Source organism: Mustela putorius, unplaced genomic scaffold (assembly GCF_011764305.1).
Source record: "Mustela putorius furo isolate JIRA1106 unplaced genomic scaffold, ASM1176430v1.1 tig00000275_pilon_pilon_pilon, whole genome shotgun sequence".
Taxonomy (NCBI): Eukaryota; Metazoa; Chordata; class Mammalia; order Carnivora; family Mustelidae; genus Mustela; species Mustela putorius.
This window is the reverse complement of record NW_025421341.1, coordinates 33,420,160-33,438,112: the sequence shown is the minus strand read 5'-3', so window position 1 is coordinate 33,438,112 and position 17,953 is coordinate 33,420,160. Positions and strand designations below refer to the sequence as shown.

At 56.6% G+C, this 17,953-nt stretch overlaps 1 long non-coding RNA gene across 1 annotated transcript; it reads right to left on the bottom strand.

Annotated features, from left to right (window-relative positions):
- Positions 1 to 7,105: 7,105 nt before the first annotated feature.
- LOC106003822 lies at positions 7,106 to 17,716 on the bottom strand. The gene is made up of 3 exons (XR_001176542.2): positions 17,575 to 17,716; positions 16,182 to 16,260; positions 7,106 to 7,464 (listed from the first exon to the last, which is right to left on the bottom strand). It is a non-coding gene; the product is annotated as an uncharacterized LOC106003822 (long non-coding RNA).
- Between the last annotated feature and the right edge of the window lie 237 nt (positions 17,717 to 17,953).

The window sequence follows — 17,953 nt, the reverse complement described above, 5'->3', positions numbered from 1 at the left end:
CAGGAGGGCTCTCAGCTGCCACGTGCAGGAAGGGCTGCTACACAGTAACAGTTGTGAGCAGGGGAATCTTTCTAGATCCAGGTGGGAGCCAGGCTCTCTAAAACAGGGGGATATTTCTTAGACTCCTTTCAAAAGGACGGTCTCCTCCAAGAAGATTTCTGCGAGTCTCACAGGGGAGAAAAAACAAGAATCTCCCTTGGACAATTCTGTAGGAAAATCTCAAAGCAGGATGAAGCTTTACCCCAAAACCCAAACCTCCCCAGAGAAGGGATGGTGGTAGTCCCTTTTCCAGGCAACTGCGAGCTCCTCACACATTTAAAGCCTGAGAGGAGGGGCCCCCAGGTGGCTTAGATGGTTAAGTAACCGGATCTTGATTTCAGCTCAGTTCATGATCTCAGTGTCTTGAGATCCAGCCCTGCATCGTGCTCCACACTGAGCAGGGAGCCTGCTTCAGATTCCCTCTCTCCCTCTCCCTCTGCCCCACCCCCACTCTTGCACTCTCACACTCCTTCTCAAAGAAAGAAAGAAGAAAAGAAAGTCGGAGAGGAAAGAGTTCACACACGCAAACCAAGAGCCACCTCAGCGCTTTCCCCAGCTGTAGCACATTCTCGACTGCCGTGTTGGGCCTGGGCCTTGCTTGTGCTATGACCGTTCACTGGTTCTGAGCAGCAGCTTTTCCCAGGTTCTGCCATCTCTTGCCACTGAGGCACTTTAAGACTATTTACCTCAAAAGCATCAGCCAGACACCTACTGGTACACTTGGCTCCTGGCAAGGTCTCAGTCTTCCCCATTGCTAGACTGAGAGAGCATGGCCCATCTCCCAGGAAGAAAACAATATGGCCGCCTGTCCCTGCTCCTGGGCTGTTCACAGGGCCACAGCACTCTGAGTTGCAAAGTCCTTGGCCAAGACGTGGTTTTGAGACCCCCAAAGTATTTCTCACCTTGGTGGTAATCAGTCTTGGGCCTATATGTCATCTGTTGGAGGCCTACCTCAATCAAGATTTTCAGGATGAGAACACGTATTCCAGAATGTTCTTCAGAAGTCACTACTACTATAAAGGCTGAATTTGGATTCAGGGACATTCCTGTTAGAAAGTAAAATGTAGGGGCGCCTGGGTGGCTCAGTGGGTTAAAGCCTCTGCCTTTGGCTCAGGTCATGATCCCAGGGTCCTGGGATCGAGCCCCGCATCGGGCTCTCTGCTCAGCAGGGAGCCTGCTTCCTCCTCTCTCTCTGCCTGTCTCTCTACCTCCTTGTGATCTCTGTCTGTCAAATAAATAAATAAATAAAATCTTTAAAAAAAAAAAAAAAAAAAAAAAAAAGTAAAATGTATTCTGAATACCTGCAGAAATAAATAAGAGGGAAATTAGAAATTAATGATTAATGTTAAAAAGTGAAACTACATGAAATGAAGCAGCTCTCAAAGCGGGGAGGGACAAGCATTAAGAAACATCCTTAACCAAGAACCCTGGTTTCTGGTTTCTCAGAGCTCTCAGCCACACAGATGGCTGTGGTCAGCAGCCATGCGGCTTCTCCATGCCGGCTTTTCTGCAGTCCCAGGCTCTTCCTCTGGAGCCACCAGTAGGAGTTAGGAGAGCAAGGATTGCAGGGAAGGGCTCCTAGGCTTGACTGATACTACTAGCCCATAACCTGGGCTAAAATGAGAGGGGACCTCTGAGCCTAGCCAGTCACCTAAGCACCTGGCTCCCGTTCCATGCCATGAGCTGATGGTGGCAGGGCAGTCATGTTGGGCCCCAAATCAGCATGGCCCTGGGCCTTGTATTTCCAGTTCTACTTCCTCAAGAAATGACCGTTCAGTTGCTCTGAATGAAATGGAATTGGGCCCAACATACCACTGAGCCCCCATCCCAGGATGCTGACACCTGCTCCATGCCAGAGGAGAAGAGAAAAATTGAACACACTTCAAGCAGCGATGGCAAGCACCACCACCACCACCCACCCACCCCCCGCCCAGATGGAGAGGATGGAAAAGAGCCTCATTCTACAGATGGAGGCACTGGGACCCAGAACGGGAGACTGATTTGCCAGCAAAGTGGCCCCTGGCCAGGAACAGAGCCCCCTTGGCCCTGGCTGCCAGGGCTCCATTCCACCCACTCACCCTCCCTCTCACTGAATGACTGGGGCTGGCTGACACCGGCTCTGAAAACTCAGGAGACCAGGGCATACCAGCATGGTTAGGGGGTATATCCTGGGGCAAGTGGGGCTTGGCAGGAGCCTGAAGTCAGGGTAAGATGTGAGGCCGAGAGCAAGAGTGAGACGCTTGGCAGCTCCAGCGTGTAATCCAGCCAGGCGAGAGCGTGAAGGAGAAAGTGCAGCAGGAGGGGCACTGGGCAGGGGGGTTCTTTGGAAATCCAGCTTGCCCCCACCGAACAGAGGCATTCCAAGTGTGCCCTTCCACTTCGTTACACGGCTGGAGCCTCACAGCCCTGCCCCTTCAGGGGCACAGCAAGGGACCATAGTCACAGCCCCAGCACATCAGAGGTGGGAGAGGAGAGAGGTCCCATGAGAATGGCAACTCTTGCTTCTCTGAACAAACTCTGGGCCAGACGGTGTTCTGAGTTCTAGACATGATAACTTATTCAATACTGTGAGGCTTGTGGTTAACCCACCTTGTGAAAGGGGAAACCGAGGCACGGAGCAGGCAGGGGCGGCCCAAAGGAAGTGGCAGAGCTGGGATTTGGAACCGGGCTGGGCTCCAGAGCTCTAGAGGCACATGCAGCCCCATGGCTCTCCGAGGGAAAACTTGCTGGTCCTTAGTGCCCCTCCCGCCATCAGCCTCTGCCCAGCCCTCCTTCTCAAATGTCAGGGACAGGATCTTGGGGTTTCCTCTCTTGATCGGTAAGGGGTTTATTTTCACCGACTGAGGCTCTCATCTCCCAACTGGTGCCTCTCAGGTTGTAGGAATTGCAGGAGAAGTCCTCCCCAGATCAGTGATTTCTGGTTGTAGGGCAAGACTTTTTCCGGGGTGACCTGGAGATCTGGTGGAGGTGGGGTTGCAAGTGTTTGCTGCCAAGGGCTCACCAGAAAATCAGCCTGCTAACACCCAAGTGTTCCTAGGCTGTTCCACTGAATTTCTCCATGACATCAGCAGAAAACGGGTAACATCTGTCTTGAACATTTCTCCAGGCTACTGTTCACCGTGGCCTGACACTGGGCTCTGGAACTACAACGCTGTGTACAATGTTTTTTATAGCGACCCACAGGACAGACTTCTCTCTGGCCTCAGCGCTAGCAGGACACAGTAGGACAGTGTGGCCTGACGGTTAGGAGTGTAAACTCCGGGTCTCCCCTTCCTGTCCCCCTGGGGAGGTAAGAGCTCATCGGATCAGGGTTCCCCACCTACCTCTGTGGCTCAGTGTGGGTCAATAATTCTCAGTTTTCTCACCTGTAAAATGGTAATCAGTAACGACCTCCTAAACGTCTCCTGAATAGTGTGTTTCATTCTATCGTTACAGACCCTCCTTGTCTTATACCAAATCACATTTCCCTCTCTGTCTGGGCTGCGGAAAGGTCAGCACCCAGCTCGACGCACTTCTGAGTTGGGTGCTACTTCCCATAGCCCAACTTCTTCCATGATTCCTTTTCTGTTGGTCTTTAGGTAGTTCAATAAACTTTAGAACTGAGGCCTGAATTAAAGTGATAATTAATTAAACAGCCGGAGCCCTTTATACCCAAAACACTTTCTCACAGGTCATGCTATGTAGGCCTTGCTCCCATCCAGGGAGGTGCCCCATTTTATAGAAGAAGAAATGGAGGCCCCAGAGGGTACTGATGGGGTAGAGAAACATTGTCCAGATCTGCCCCAGCTGCCCAGCACTGGCCTCCCTTTGCCCCTGTGCTGGCTTCTTCCCAGCTCTTCCCAGCATCCGTACCCCAATATGGCTTGGTGATTCTGCCCCTCCCTGACTCTTCACTTCCACCCCTCCTTCCGTTTCCTGTTACCATCTCTTGTCCTCTGGGGGGAAGTTCCAAGAGATGGTCAAGTTCAGCATGTTATTAAGGTTGAGTGAAGGGCACCTGGGTGGCTCAGTTGGTTAAGCAACTGCTTTCGGCTCAGGTCATGATCCCAGAGTCCCGGGATCGAGTCCCACATCAGGCTCCTAGCTCCAAGAGGAGTCTGTTTCTCCCTCTGACCCCCTCCCCTCTCATACTCTCTCTCACTGCCTCTCTCTCAAATAAATAGATCTTGAAAAAAAAAGAAAGAAAGAATGATTGAAAAACCAGCCTCTCCATGACCCTCTTCATGGCATTTACACAAATAATTCAGATTGGGCTCTCCCAAGTGCTACTATGCTTTTCAGTCTGAAGGAGGTGTGGCATCAAATACTCCCAGAACTGAGCCACAGGAGCTCAGAATGCAGCCTCCCTGTCCATTTCCTGGGACCATCAGCATTCCACTGTTGGGCCTGGGCTGGTCCCTCAGAGAACCCAAAGGTGGGCTGGGAAGAGTGACTGCCCAGCCCAGCACCCCCTCACTCCCTGAATGGACTCCCTGGGGAAAACCCAAGACCCCGGAGGGGGGTGCTCACAAATCCCCAGTAAAATGCGGAAAGGACCCTTTTATCAAACCCAGCTGCCCTCAGAGCTTTGGAGCCTCTGAGTCCAGCCAAGCACCTGAAGCTCCGATGGGCTGACATGGGTTGGGGGCGGAGCTGGGGTCAAGGTGGAGAGAGCTGAATCGCTCTGCAGAATACGGGGGCATTTGAGCTTTTCCAGGACACTGGGCACCAGTCCTTTTGCTCCCATCTCAATGACAGAGCAACCATGACTTAGACCATATTGATAACTTTTATTGTTATTACTTGACGGCGATTTCCCTTCTTGGTGTTCAGAGCTCCTGGCTGACGTCTTTTTTTTTTTTTTTTAAGATTTTATTTATTTGACAGATCACAAGTAGGCAGAGAAGCAGGCAGGGAGAGAGGGGGAAGCAGGCTCCCTCTTGAGCAGAAAGCCTGATGCCGGGCTCGATCCCAGGACCCTGGGATCATGACCTGAGCTGCAGGCAGAGGCTTTAACCCACTGAGCCACCCAAGCATCCCACTGGCTGATGTCTTTTGAGAAACTGTGGCAGTGTGGTTAGTGGGATCAGCTTTAGGTCACCCAGCTTTGCCCTGAAGGCACTGATCCCTGCCCTCTGGTCCCCTTCCTGGGGGGCACCTCAATCTCGATCTGCTCACAGCGGCCACACCCGTGTGTAAGTCATCCAGGAGACAGGACCGCCTGCTACCTCCTTGTAGCTGGAGGTCAGGGGACCGGTCTAGCAGAGGGCTCAGCAGGAAAGGCTGGGAAAGAGCCAAGTGTTGCAGGCTGAAACCCCGGAAACGGGGTCAGGAAGCCCCAACCCTGCTGGCTCCTGTGTGGGCTCCAGGTAGATGAGGGAGCTTGCCTTGCCTATTGAGACAGAGCATGGAGAGGGAGTGGCAGCTGGCCTGGACACCCTCGGCCGCCCGGCACATGGCAGGCATGCAGCAGCCACACCCAGCCTTGGCCCAGCCTTGCTCTTCTCTGGGACAAGCCCCTTTCCAGATCATGGGTATGCACGTGCGTTGTATGAACACATATCCCAGATCTATGTCAGGCAACATGTCTCATGAGAACGGGCCACGCGTGTGTGTTTGTGCATGTGCAGACCTGGGCGTGTGCCTGGCACGGCGGCAGTCATGGAAGCCTCCTTCCCCTTGAGGGGCTGGGGCACCAAGCCAGTCCCTGCAGGTGCATGGGTGTTTGCTTCAATCTCCTTTGTAATTTTCTAACCTTCCCAACACAGACACAGACACACACACAGACACACACACACACACACACACCCAGGCTCCTGGCCCTGCTCACCACCCAGTAGGGGAGGCAGGCACAGTCAGGAAGGTCCCAGGGCCAGAGCAGGGGGAACCAGAGGAGGGAGGGGATGAGCTCTGCCTGACCAGTTACGGAGGGCTTCCCAGAGGAAGCATCCTCTGAGCTGGGGCTTCAAAGATGATGAGCAGGAACGCCTGGGTGGCTCAGTCGGTTAAATGTCTGCCTTTGTCTCAGGTCATGATCTCAGGGTCCTGGAATCGAACCTCACAGCAGGCTCCCTGCTCAGAGAAGAGCTCACTTCTCCCTCTCCCTCTGTCCCCTACTCAGGTCCTCAAGTGCTCTCTCTCCCCCCCCCCCAATAAATAAATAAAAATCTTAAAAAAAAAAAAAGACAAAGATGCTGAGCAGTGCTGCTCCAGATGAACCCAGAACTTCCCTGTTGATGGCCCCCGGAGCCTTATGTACTTTCCCAGAGCAGAGCAGTGGAGTGGTGGAGCGGACCCTCTGTGGCTCCTTGCTGCACAGTCTCCAGCTCTCATCCTCACCTCACTGCACCCCTGGGACAGGACCATGTCCTCCCTCACGCCTCACTAAACCAAATAAGCAAATCAAACAAACAGCTAATAATGCCACTGATCTGGGTGATAACGGAACTTCAGTTCCAATGGAGGCATTGCATTTGAACTCTTCTAGAAGTTTCTGGGTCACCTAAGCCTAAAAAACAGAAGGGGAGGGGGCACCAGGCTGGCTCAACAGAACATGCCTCCCTTGATCTTGGGGTCATGAGTTCAAGGCCCCTGTTGGGCATGGAGCCTACTTAAAAATAAATAATAAAAATAATAAATCAATAAAATGAAAAGAGAAAGTGATTATGGGAATAACCTAGTCCTAAATCCCATCCTGCGAGCCATGATGGCTCCAAGAGCCCCCTTCAGGGATCACCTTGTCTTGACGTGAACACTGGCATGCACAGATGAGCATACAAGCCTGTGCCCACACCCATGCGCCCAGCCTGCCTTGGAAGGGCCCACCTGCCCCATCAGCCATCAGACCCCAGGTAACCTCCCTGCCTCCTGTAGAGCTCTTAACCTGGGTCTCCCAGCTGCTTGGAACTGGGGATGCAGTGTGCGAGGGACCAGCAGGGTCCTTAGGCTGGGAGAGCTGAGCTCTGCCTCCCCCTTCCTGTGTGGTCTTAGAGAAATCGATGAACTTCTCTGAGCCTCTAAGTTTCTTTTTGTAAAGGTAGTAAGGGAATGAGGAACAAGTTAGTTTGTAAACCGTGAACTTCTCTGCAGATGCTATTTATTATGAAGAAACCATGTGAGAGCAATTACAGAGCAACCATCAAGGATTATAGAACAATACAGGGCAAATGGCACACATATGTGCCCGCGAGACCCCCCAGGAAGAGCACTTTGAGCAGAGTCCTCTCGCGGCTGCCATTTGGGTGGTATCTCCGTGCTCCATTTTCCTCACACAAGATAAAACACCTCTAAGGCTCAAAGCCAGCCCGGAGGTGGGGGGCTAGGGAGGGCCAGCCACATGTGATCATGAGGACCTGTTGGCTCAAAGATTCCATCACACAGCTCAGAGACAATAGGCCAGTGCTGGAATTCAGGTCTACTGGTGGCGAAACGGAGGTGCTTTCCACTCTGTAGAGGCAAGAGGACAGTATTCAAGCCAGAGATCTGAGAAGATGTGAGTCACACACACTGATGAAGAGAAGTGGCTGTTTGCTGCGGGGAAGGGCATTCATTCATTCATTCATCCACATCTGTTTCTGAACACCTGTCTCCCATTGAGTAAATGAGAATGAGAGGTGGTGAGGCATCAGAGGGGTGGGGGCTTCTCAGGGCTTCTTTGTCATCCAGGTTAGTCCTAAAGCCAAGACCCCGCCTGAGGCTGGCAGGGCCCAGACAGACCCAGGCCATCACTGGCAACTTCTTACGCATGGGCAGAGCCTCTGTTTTTCATCAAGACTGGTTAAGTGAATCCCAGGGCTTCAGTTGAGGGGGGCAGGAAGGCAGAGAGCGAGAGGGAAAGAGGATGAGGGAGCCTCCCCTGGGTCATTCAAGGGGCCTAGGGGATGAAGGGAACGGGAGACAGAGCCTGGCACAGGCCTGGCACAGCGGCCAGGTTGGCGGAAGCAGGGCTGGGCATGGGTCCAGGGCCACCAGGCCTGCATGAGGGAGGGGTGGGCGGATGGAGGCCAGCGCAACCCGAGGGAACAGGGAGCAGCCTGATTAATAGGATGATAGGGGCAGATGGCCAGGCGGCCAGGGATGCTCTGGGCACCAGCCTCCCATTGCCCAGCCGCCAGCCAGGCCAGTGGTCTGGGGGCAGGGACACCACCGGCCTCTGGTGGGGGTGAGGCTGTGGTGAATGAATCATGGCCAGGGCCAGGAGCCTACAGGCCTCAGCACTCGCTCCCGGAGGACTAGCTAATTCACTTGGAGTGAGGCCGGGCTGCTAAGGACAAGAGCAGCCCGCCTGGGCCCTGCTGAGCCCCATGCACGGCTGACCACTAAGTCAGGGGCTGGGCCGCAGGGGACAGGAGAACCCACCCCTAATGCAGGCTTGGCCAGGGTTCCCCACCTGCCTTCAGGAGGGACAGCAATGCCCCTAACAATGGCAAGCCCCGCATCCTGGACCAGCCTGTGTCTGGGGGTCCGAAGACAAGGCACAGACTCCCCCTCCTGAGCTCCAAAGAGCCTAATGATGGTGACAACTGAGAATCAGGTAGGGTAGGACAGGGAGAGCCAGCCTCATCCTTCTGTCCTGGGAAAAGGAGGAAGAAGAACCTCGTTCAGCCAAGGCACAAGGCCAGGTTGCAAGCTTAGCCCCACCAGGAATAGACATTCAAGGCCCCGAGAAACAAACCACTTGGAAAACAAGGCCTGGCATCTTGCCAGGCTCTCCCTGACGCAGGCTGTTTGCTGATGATGTAGGCGTGGCATTCTCAGGCTGACCCCTATGGTGTTCGTGCCTCCAGGTTTCGTGAGCACCTAGGGCATGGCTTTCGGCTGGGGTCCAAACGCTGTCTCAAGGGCTGGGCCAGGAAGGGCTGAGCACACAGTAATCACAGCAGGGGTGACACCCAGCTTCCACATACCAGGTGCCCAGCCTCAAACCAGGGGTCTGCATGTGCTACCTTGTCTGCCCTCAGTTTTTGCATCTGTAAAATGGGCAAGGCAGGGACTGTTGAGGATGCCCATTTTACAGATGTGAAAACTGAGGCATAGATCACAGGCCCAAGGCCTGTAACTTGTAGGCAACAAAGGGAGGTCTTCAATGACTCCCAGATATAACCCCCTCTTTGCACAGCTCCAGAACTCTTGGTTTCAGGATTGGGGGTGGGTAAGACCGAAAGCTTCTGTCCTTCCAGAGCCAAAGTCCTCACCAGTGTGCTTATCAGGGTCAGAAGAGCTGAGCACTGGTGAAAGGGGAGGATTGAAGGGCTCGCTTTAGGGGCCCTAGCCTCCATTTCAGTGGTCAGGGTCCCCCTCCCAGGAGACAACGTGTTAGGAAGACTCTTGAACAGATAGTGAGGAGAGGGGAAAGGCTGCGGGCCTATGAGGCCCCCAGGGGCTGCATGGTCCTGCCTACCAGCTTGGATCATAAACTAGCTCTCCCTTCTTGTGGTGGCTGTCATCCCCTCACTGTACCCCACAGCCCCCCAGCTCATCTCTGGGGCCAGGAGGAGCAAGACCAAGCAGGGCCCCAAGGACTCTGTGGCGAAGCGTTCCCCAGGCACAGTGGCCTCCTCCGGGGTTGGGGAACAAAGGGGACCTGGCCTGGGAGGGAGCGTGGTGACCACATGCTCCCCCCTCCCGAGGCGGCTGGGTCCGGAGGGAAGGGGGCCTCGAGCGCCCTCTGCTGGCCTGGTGACTCCAGGAGGAAGGAGGTGGCCACCACAGCAGGGATTTGCAGCTCCTCCTGAACCCCGGGCCTGGCTGAGTGTGCCACCTGTGGGTGCGAGTGTCTGTACGTGGCTGTAAGTGTGGCTGTGGGTGCCTGGGACGCATGTGTGTGCATATTTGCATCTGTGAGAGCGCCTATCCCAGTGTCTGTTGGTATGTGTGCACATCAGACTTGTGTGTCCGAGTGTGTGTGTGTCTGTGTGCACGTTATGTGTGTAAACGCACATGTCCACCTGGGCCCCGGGTGTGTGGGGTGTGAATGGAGCTGGGCTTTGGCTGGCAGCCATTTCAGTGTTTCAGTCCGTTGGGCTGAAAACACCCCGGTCAGGTAGTCCCTGGGGCCGACAGCTCATGTGGGCATAGGTAGGAGGCGGGGAGGGGCAGAGCTGGCCACAGGCCACTCTGATATTTATTCTGTGCCTATGGGGAAGAAAGAAAGGACGATCTTGAGTCGAGTTCCATCCCTAAGGAGCTTTGCATGTGAACAGTTGTACCTAGCCCGAAAAATAAGATGATAACCATGGCAGAGGTTTAGGCTGGTGAGGGTCTAACTCAGCCTGGAGCTTTCCTGGAATGCTCTCTGGAGGAGGCAAGCCAGAGCAGAGGTTTTTGGGGCACAGAGAGCAGAGATTCAGAGAGGGAAGTGAGGGTACACCAGACAGAGAAAACTTTTACTGGGGGTCCGGTGGGGAAAAGGCAGGCCAGAGAGGGGGCCAGGGCCAGGTGCCCAGATTCTGCCGGCTGTGTGGGTCAGGGGTCAGGGGGAGGGTGTCCCTGGAGAAGTCTGGCCAGGGCAGAGATACTGTGGGGCTCGAGGGTGGAGGGGGAGCCCTCTGCCTCCAGCCCCCGCCTGGGAAGGAAGGCCCGGGGTTTTCCTTCTGGGGGTTGCACAGGCACTGGGTCAGAGCAGTGGCTACAGAGAAAGTTCTCCGGACTAGGATGTGCAGGACACCCACACGGACCACAGCTGCTCAGACGCTGCGCCCTGTGGAGGCCTGGGCACCACAGAGGTCATGCTGCCCCCCCCTGCAAGGCCCAGTGATGCCCACGCCACGCCAGCTGCAGTGGCCTCTGGGTGCCTCTTTTTGCCATCAATGCCTCCTCTGTGGCCTGGGCCCGGGAGGGTAGGCTGGGTAAGGCCTTGGGCCCCAGCCAGCCCCGTCCCCTCTCAGGGTGGCACCAGGCCGGCCTCCTGGGCCCTGGCCTCAGGGTCTTAAGTGGGCATTCTCCACCCTGAGGGCCTGGGGCAGCAGAAGGCCCCTGCCGAGGTTGGTCTGCTTCTGGTGAGATCAAGCAGGGGGAACATTTCCCTGAACACACACTCATTTGGGCTTGACACCATGGGCACACACAGCTGCCTACAGGGGAAGCACCACTTTACTTTTTCTAAACTCCAGTGGCCTTTTAATGGCAAGCCTCCCTTCAATGTCTAGAACCTTGTGGGGTGCTGGCTTCTTGGCCCCCCTCTGCCTTTTCCTCCGGGGTATCCAGGCCTTATACGGGGCCCTGCAGACCCTCCAGCTGGGGTCCCTGCAGGCCACCGCCCTCCTGAGCTCGGGCTCAGGGACACATCCAGGGCATCTGGACTCTAGCCCCAATGCCATTGCTGTGCAGGGCCCGCTGGAGCCCACCAGCATTCTCACTGTCTACACTGCTGCTCCCCCACACACACCCCAGGAAGGAAAGTGAGCACCAGGGAGCTCCTCTGACCACGTGGAACCAGAGCCCCCAATCCAACGACTCTTTTTCCCACTGGTGACTCTAGTGCCCTTTCCAGAGAGTTCCTGTGTGCATCCCATCGTCCAACCCTCCCAACCAACCCACAAGGAGGTCTCATGTTGCCCTCAAATTACAGCTGAGGGAGCTGAGGCCCAGAGAGACTGCAGGTGGGACTGAAACCCTGACTTGTCTGACCCCAACCCCCTGGTGTTATCCGTGCTACAGGCATCCAAACACACCCAGCCACCGCTCACTGGTTCCTTGCTCAGCACGATTCCTCCTCATCGTAAACCTCCTGTGGCCCTATCGTTCTGTTCTCCAAGCCTTTGCCCGGCTCTCCTGCCTCCTTGGCCTGCTGTCTCTTCCCTCTCACTGCACACAACCCCTTTCTGGCTAGAGAAAGAGAGAGAGAGAGAGGTGAGCTACTGAAAAGAGAGTGAAGTCCTCCGTGCCACCAGCATGCTCTGGCCCAGGGCTTGTGAAGGTGTCCTCTGCACTGCTCCCTGCAAAGCTCAGCACCAGGCTACCTAGGCTCTGGCCCACAGAAGCCCCAGGCTGGAGACGTGTGGTTGTAGAAGGCTGACCTTCTCCGGGAGCAGGTGTTGGCGGGGAGCTGGAGCATCGAGGGAAAAGAGGAGGCAGCAGTCCTTGGAGGAGGGAGTGCTTGAGAGCTGCCATCCCCTCCCTGCCTGCCCCTGGGAGCCGTTGCTAGGCTAGCACACAGCAGCAGCGGGAGCACAAGTTCCTGGCTCCTGTCGCAGCACCCACAGCCCACATGGCAGGAGTGGCCACGGGCATGGGCGACTCTTTACCCAGGGAAGATGCCAACAGGCCAGCCTGACCCAGGGGGCGGGGCAGGGGATGGGCATAGCTACAACAGGGCCCTGGGCCACAGGAGAGGAAGCTCTTCCACAACCGTGCAGGCATGGGTGACCAAAGGGAGGTGGCGGGTCCCACTCCTGACACCCAGGGTCCTGGCTAGTCTTCCTTGTTTATCGGCATCCTGTCTGATGGGTCACCCAGGGGGCCTTCCTGGCTTTCCTGGGGGCGAGGGGCTGATGGGAGCCCCCAGGCCTCTCCCCTCCACCTGCCCCTCCACGTGGGGGGTAGGCCCCAAGGGTAGAGGACTCCTCTGGGCACTACACCTGGGAGCCTCCTCTCTTCTCCTGAGTTCCAGGTGCTCAGGGCTTCTCCAAGGGCCTTCCCTATGACCGGGCACTCAGAGACGGGAAGTCTGGGCCCGCTCCAAGTCCTCGGATGCCCTTGGGCTCCATTAGGCTCTGGCCCTTCCTGTGGGCTTTCCTGGGGCTGCTCTCAGGATATGTGTGGCCTGAGGGTGAGGATTTGAGACTTGGGATGAAGGGGCCAGATCACCAAGCCCAGGTCCTTCTTGCCTTCCCCTGCTGTGGTCCTAGGAGCAGATGTACAGCTGGGTGTGAGTGGTGAAGGCCCAGAGTGGGGGGTGGTGGAGGGAGGGGCACCACAATTCTGGGCAGACTCTTCAGCTGGCAGAGGCTCCTGCCAAGACATTTCCCCGCCCCGCCCCCCCTCCCCTCCACTCATTATCAACTTGGGGTTTGTGTGCAAACAGCAGCTGGTCTCTTTTGTCGGCCACCCCTCCCCCCTGCCCCTTCCCTCCTCCCCAATGCCTCTCAATGGCTTTTCCTTCTCAGGCCCTGCCTTTCCTTCCAGGTGATCTAGATGCTGAGGCTCTGGGGAGTACCTGAGAGAGGAGGCAGCCCCTGGCCAGTCTTGGCCCTGGGTCCTAAGTTCTCCTCTATCCCTTCCAAGATGCAATATTAAATCCATTTGAGACATGACATGAGAGCCAATGAGGATAAGAAGCAGAGCAAAGTCACACAGTGGGCAAGTGCAGAGCCAAGACACAGACTCAGGTGTGCCCGTTTGCAGAGCCTGTTTGTAGAGTCTGTTTGCAGAGCCTGTTTGCTGAGCCAGTTCACTTCTCAGCCTTAGCTGTTTCTCTGATCATCCTACTGCCTGGCACCCTGGGAATACAGGCCCACTCCCAACCTTCTAACCTGTGTCAAGGGCTTCAGCTGAGGTACTTCTGTGTGCTTGGGACTGAGATAGGCAGGCAGACAGAGCCAGATGGCAGGGCTCTTTCAATTATCACTAGGAGTTGGGACTAGAAGCTAAGGACAACGGGAGAAGTATCTTGGCAAGCAGCAAGGCCTGGAGACTGTGGAGGCAGAGAACAAGGAGGCTGATTAGGAGAACAGGTGAAAAGTAGAAGGGTGTGGGCCAAGGCACTCGCCCTAGGGCAGCAAGGCAGCCAGACCTGGAAGCCCAGGCTTGGTCACAGTAAGATGGTGGGCAAGAGGGATGGGCAATGGTGATACAGATACAGGAGCAGGTATGGCAGGAGGAGGGACCTTGAGCTTGAGACAAATTGGGTTTGAGATGCTAGAAGGATACCCAGGTGGAGGTTTCTGGGGAGCGAGGAGGCTATCCCAGGGCAGGTAGAGGTGCAGGGGTGGAGGAGCTCACAGAAATGGAATAGGGGAGAAGGGAATTGAGGATGGAGTCCTGAACAGAAGGCTCAGAGATCCAGGGAGGGCACTGTGGTGGGGAGAAGTTCCACCTGATCTGGGAACTTGTAAGTAGCAAGGGCTCTGAGAGGGCAAGTCCATGGTCTGGCAGGGGCCACGGGTGGCCTGAGTGGGTGTGGTGGCTCCTTACCAGGCACTCTGTTCTTCAAAGATTTTAGCTGTTTTAGTCCTTGTAACAGGCCTGAAATGACAAGCCTCAATCTCAAGTGGAACCAAGATGAGGCCTGAAGGTGGTGTGTGACTGTGGAAGTATTTGGAACGACAGCTTGCTGCTGTCCCTCAAGTGGACAAGCACGGAGCACTGCGCTCTGCCAGGCGTCAGGGTTACTGAGTCTGGGTCCCTCTGAGCCTCACTGCTGGGGATGCCAGAAATCCAGACCAGAGCAGGCCACATGCTTGGTGAGTGGGAGACACCAGAGGCACCTGCGACTCCCCAGGGCGCCAAAGAGAAAGCAACCCCCAAGATAAGTCTGGAAAGATTTCGAGTTCATCAGGTGGATGTATCTGAGGCAGCAAGCAGGGAGAGAATCGCGAGAGGGTGAGGAAAACCAGGGCCTGTAAGGAAAGGTGCAGCCCCGGCGGGACCACTGCCCGGATCCCCGTGCTCACTCCTAGCCCCCGACCGCGGCCAAAGTTCAGCCTCTCCAAAGAGCTTTACTGGGACTTTGGTTAGGCCCTCTGGGGCCCCTGGGGCAGCTGCGGACACACGAGCGTTCAAGACCACCCGCAGGCCTGTGCCCGCCAGCGGCGGGCCCTGCACACGCGCGCGCGCACACACCGAGTACACGGGCGCCGGCACACGGCCCGATCCGCGCGGGCCGGAAGTAGCAGGGTTAGAGGCCTGGAGACCGGCGGCGGGGGCCGCGCCGGCGGGGGGGGGGGGGGTACCGCCAGGGAGAGCGGGAACAAAGGACACGGCGGGGCGGGGGCGGCCAGGTCGGGCCGCGATTGGTGGCTGGGGGGCGCGGGGGAGAGGCCCTGCCGGGCGCTGATTGGCCGCGGCCGCAGCGGGCCCCTCGCTCCCGCCCCGCCCCTCGCGACCGAAACCGGAGCCCCGTTCCGCCACCCGGGACCCGCCCGCGCCCCGGCCATCTGCGCGGGGGGCGGGACGCAGGCCGGAGTCGGATTCCCGCCCAGCCCCCCTCGACTGGCACTCGGCGGAGCCAGACAACCTGTGCACCTCGCTGCCCCAGCCCCTCCCCCGCCCAGATGCGCGCGGGCTCCCGAGGGCTCCGGCAGGGTGGGGGGCCTAGCCTGAGCCCCGCTGGGGAGGCTCGGAGGGCAAGGTTCTCGGGTACTGGAGGGCCAGGTTACCCACGTGGAAATGGGGTAGGGCCCAGGAAGCCGCCTCTTGCGGGAGCCTGGCCGGGCCTCGTGGCTGGACTGGGAGAGGGGTCAGAGAACAGGACACTGCTCAGAGAGGACTGGCGAGGGGTAAAAGGAGTGGAGGAGGGCGCGGGCTGGAGGACGCCCCAGGAGAGGGGTGGTTGGATGACCTGAGGCCCGGGCTACTCAAAACCTGGCAGCGCGAGGAGTCACTGGGGCTGATGGCGGCGCCAGAATGCCAGACAGCGTCCTGGCAGGGTTTGGGGGTAGGAAAGGTAGTTAATTGAGTTCACTGCCAGCCAGGCCACGCTTCGTGCTTAAGGACTTACAGGATAAGGGGCCTTCTCAACCCCATTCCTCTTTCTTAGCTGCCTGGGAGGTGAGAGGGAAGGGGTGGGGCGAGGGACCCGGGCCACCAATCACAGCCTCAGTCCCGCTTTGAATCTGGGCTGGCGGCTGGCGGCTTGGGTTGGCGGCACACCTGGCAGCCTCTTTGTCCCCACTTGCCTGCCTAGACCCGTCCCACTCCACCCCCACCCTTTGGGAAGCTCTCCCCCACCCACCTAGTTCCCCTCCTTTCATGGTTTCCCTAGCTGGGACTGATGCCAGACCCTGGTCTTCCCAGACTCCAAACCATGCCCCCATCTCTGCCCCATTCTGGGCTGTGCAAGGAAACCTAAACTGCGGGGTGTAGGGACCTCCGTGTCCCCAAGATGGCCACCAAGAGCCAGTGGTGCTGGGAGTGCGGTGGGCGGGAGAGGACAGTTTGCGACCAAAGTCCTGGCAGAGGGCTGGTCCAGGCACAAGTTATGTGACCCAGGGTGAGCCCCTTACCTCCGAGGTGGCTCTGGCAGCTGCACAGCCATGGTAATAACGATCTACTCCCAGGCTGTTGTGAGGATTAAATGAGATCCTGCAGAAGACAGAGCTTTGTGAGCCTGAAGCCTCAAAGAGTGTGTGGGAGAGGAGGGGATGTTTGCATCTGGTCCCATGCTGGCCAACAGGCAGCCCGAGAGGGTGGGTGAGACTCCCTGGTCCTGCCCCGTGGGCAAGGGCCAATATACCAAGCCGGATGGCAGAGAACAGCACAGTGCCATTCCCGTGGAGCCCAGAGCCCCCTAGACCCTGAACAGAAGGGGGCCAGAGTTTAGAATTCCTGGCCTCACACATCCCCAGGCTCTCCAGGAAAGATGGGGGAGAGGAATCTGGGGGTGGCTCTTTTTTATGTTCAGGTCTGAGGGCATGGAGCCCTCTCCCAGATCAAGACCAGAGGGCAGGCCAGGGGCCTACAGATTTCTCCCTTCAGGTGCCCCACATACTCCTACCCTCTTCCAACTCTGCTTCCCCATCCCCATCTGCTTTCTACCCACCCCACCCCCCAGCTCTGGCATGAAATTGGTCACTAAGACCCTCCAGGCTACTTCCTTAATGTCTCTCAAATCTGTCTTCTCTCTCTTCTTTCCACCTCTCCACTGCCATCCTAGTCACAGCTGGGACCGGGGTGATAGCCTCCACCTGACCAGTGTCACCCTGACCCCAGGCTGCCCCCCTCCCCACCGCCAGCACAAAAAGCAAACTAAGTCTTTTTCCTTCCCTACTAAAATTCTCTAGTGACTCCCCACTGCCCCTAGGACTCCCTGATTGGAACTACAAGGGGGCTAATAAGTGGGTAAGCCCACACTCTGGAACCAGCCTGCTCATGATTGAACTCTGAGGCCATTGCTTGTTTTGTTCTCTTTTGAATTAAGTAGGCTCCACACCCAGCATAGAGTCCAATGCTGGGACTTGAACTCAGCACCCTAAGAGCATGACCTGAGGTGAGATCTAGAGTCCACGCTTAACTGACTGAGCTACCCAGGCACCCCTGAGGCCATTCCTTATTAACTGTGCCTTGGTTTCCCCATCTGTAAAATGGGGATGTGTTTCCCTTACAGAAACTCTATGAAATGACTAGCATGCCTGCCATACTGCACCCACAATACGCACAATAAAAGTAGAACGATGGGAAAACCAAGTTTGTATAGTTATGGATTACAGAAGCTAAGGCACAAATCTAGCGCTTGGAGCACACCTGGGGCTCAGTACATTCTAGCAGTTATTTCTGACCCCGCCCTTCAGCCAAATCTTTGCCCTCGAACCTCCAGTCCCACAGAAGCATAGGTGAGTGCCTCTTCCCTTGCCCTAACCACCTTTCCTCTCCCCTCTCCCCTCGCGCGGGTCCTCTCACCTGGCAGAGAATGGGTGCTTATTAGATATTTCGGAATCAGGGAAGGAGGGCTCCGGAGAAGGCTGGATTGAAGGGATTATTCAGTGCTCCCGCGCCCCCTTGTGGCCATCCTGGACATTGCCTGCCTCGGCCCAACCTTTCAAATTGGAGGGCGGAAGACGGTTTCAAGGCCTGGGAAGGTGGGGGAAGGCCGCCTGAGGACAGACTCTGTAACCCACATTAATTCCAGGGCTCAGGCGTCAGGGGTTTTCAGACTCCTGGCCAGCTCGACCTTTTTTCCTCTTCTCTCCGAGAATTCTGTGTATTTGTCAGTGTGAGCTGGACTATGCACCCCAAAGACCAAGAGTTCAACTGTGTCTACACAGGGCAGCAGCAGTTT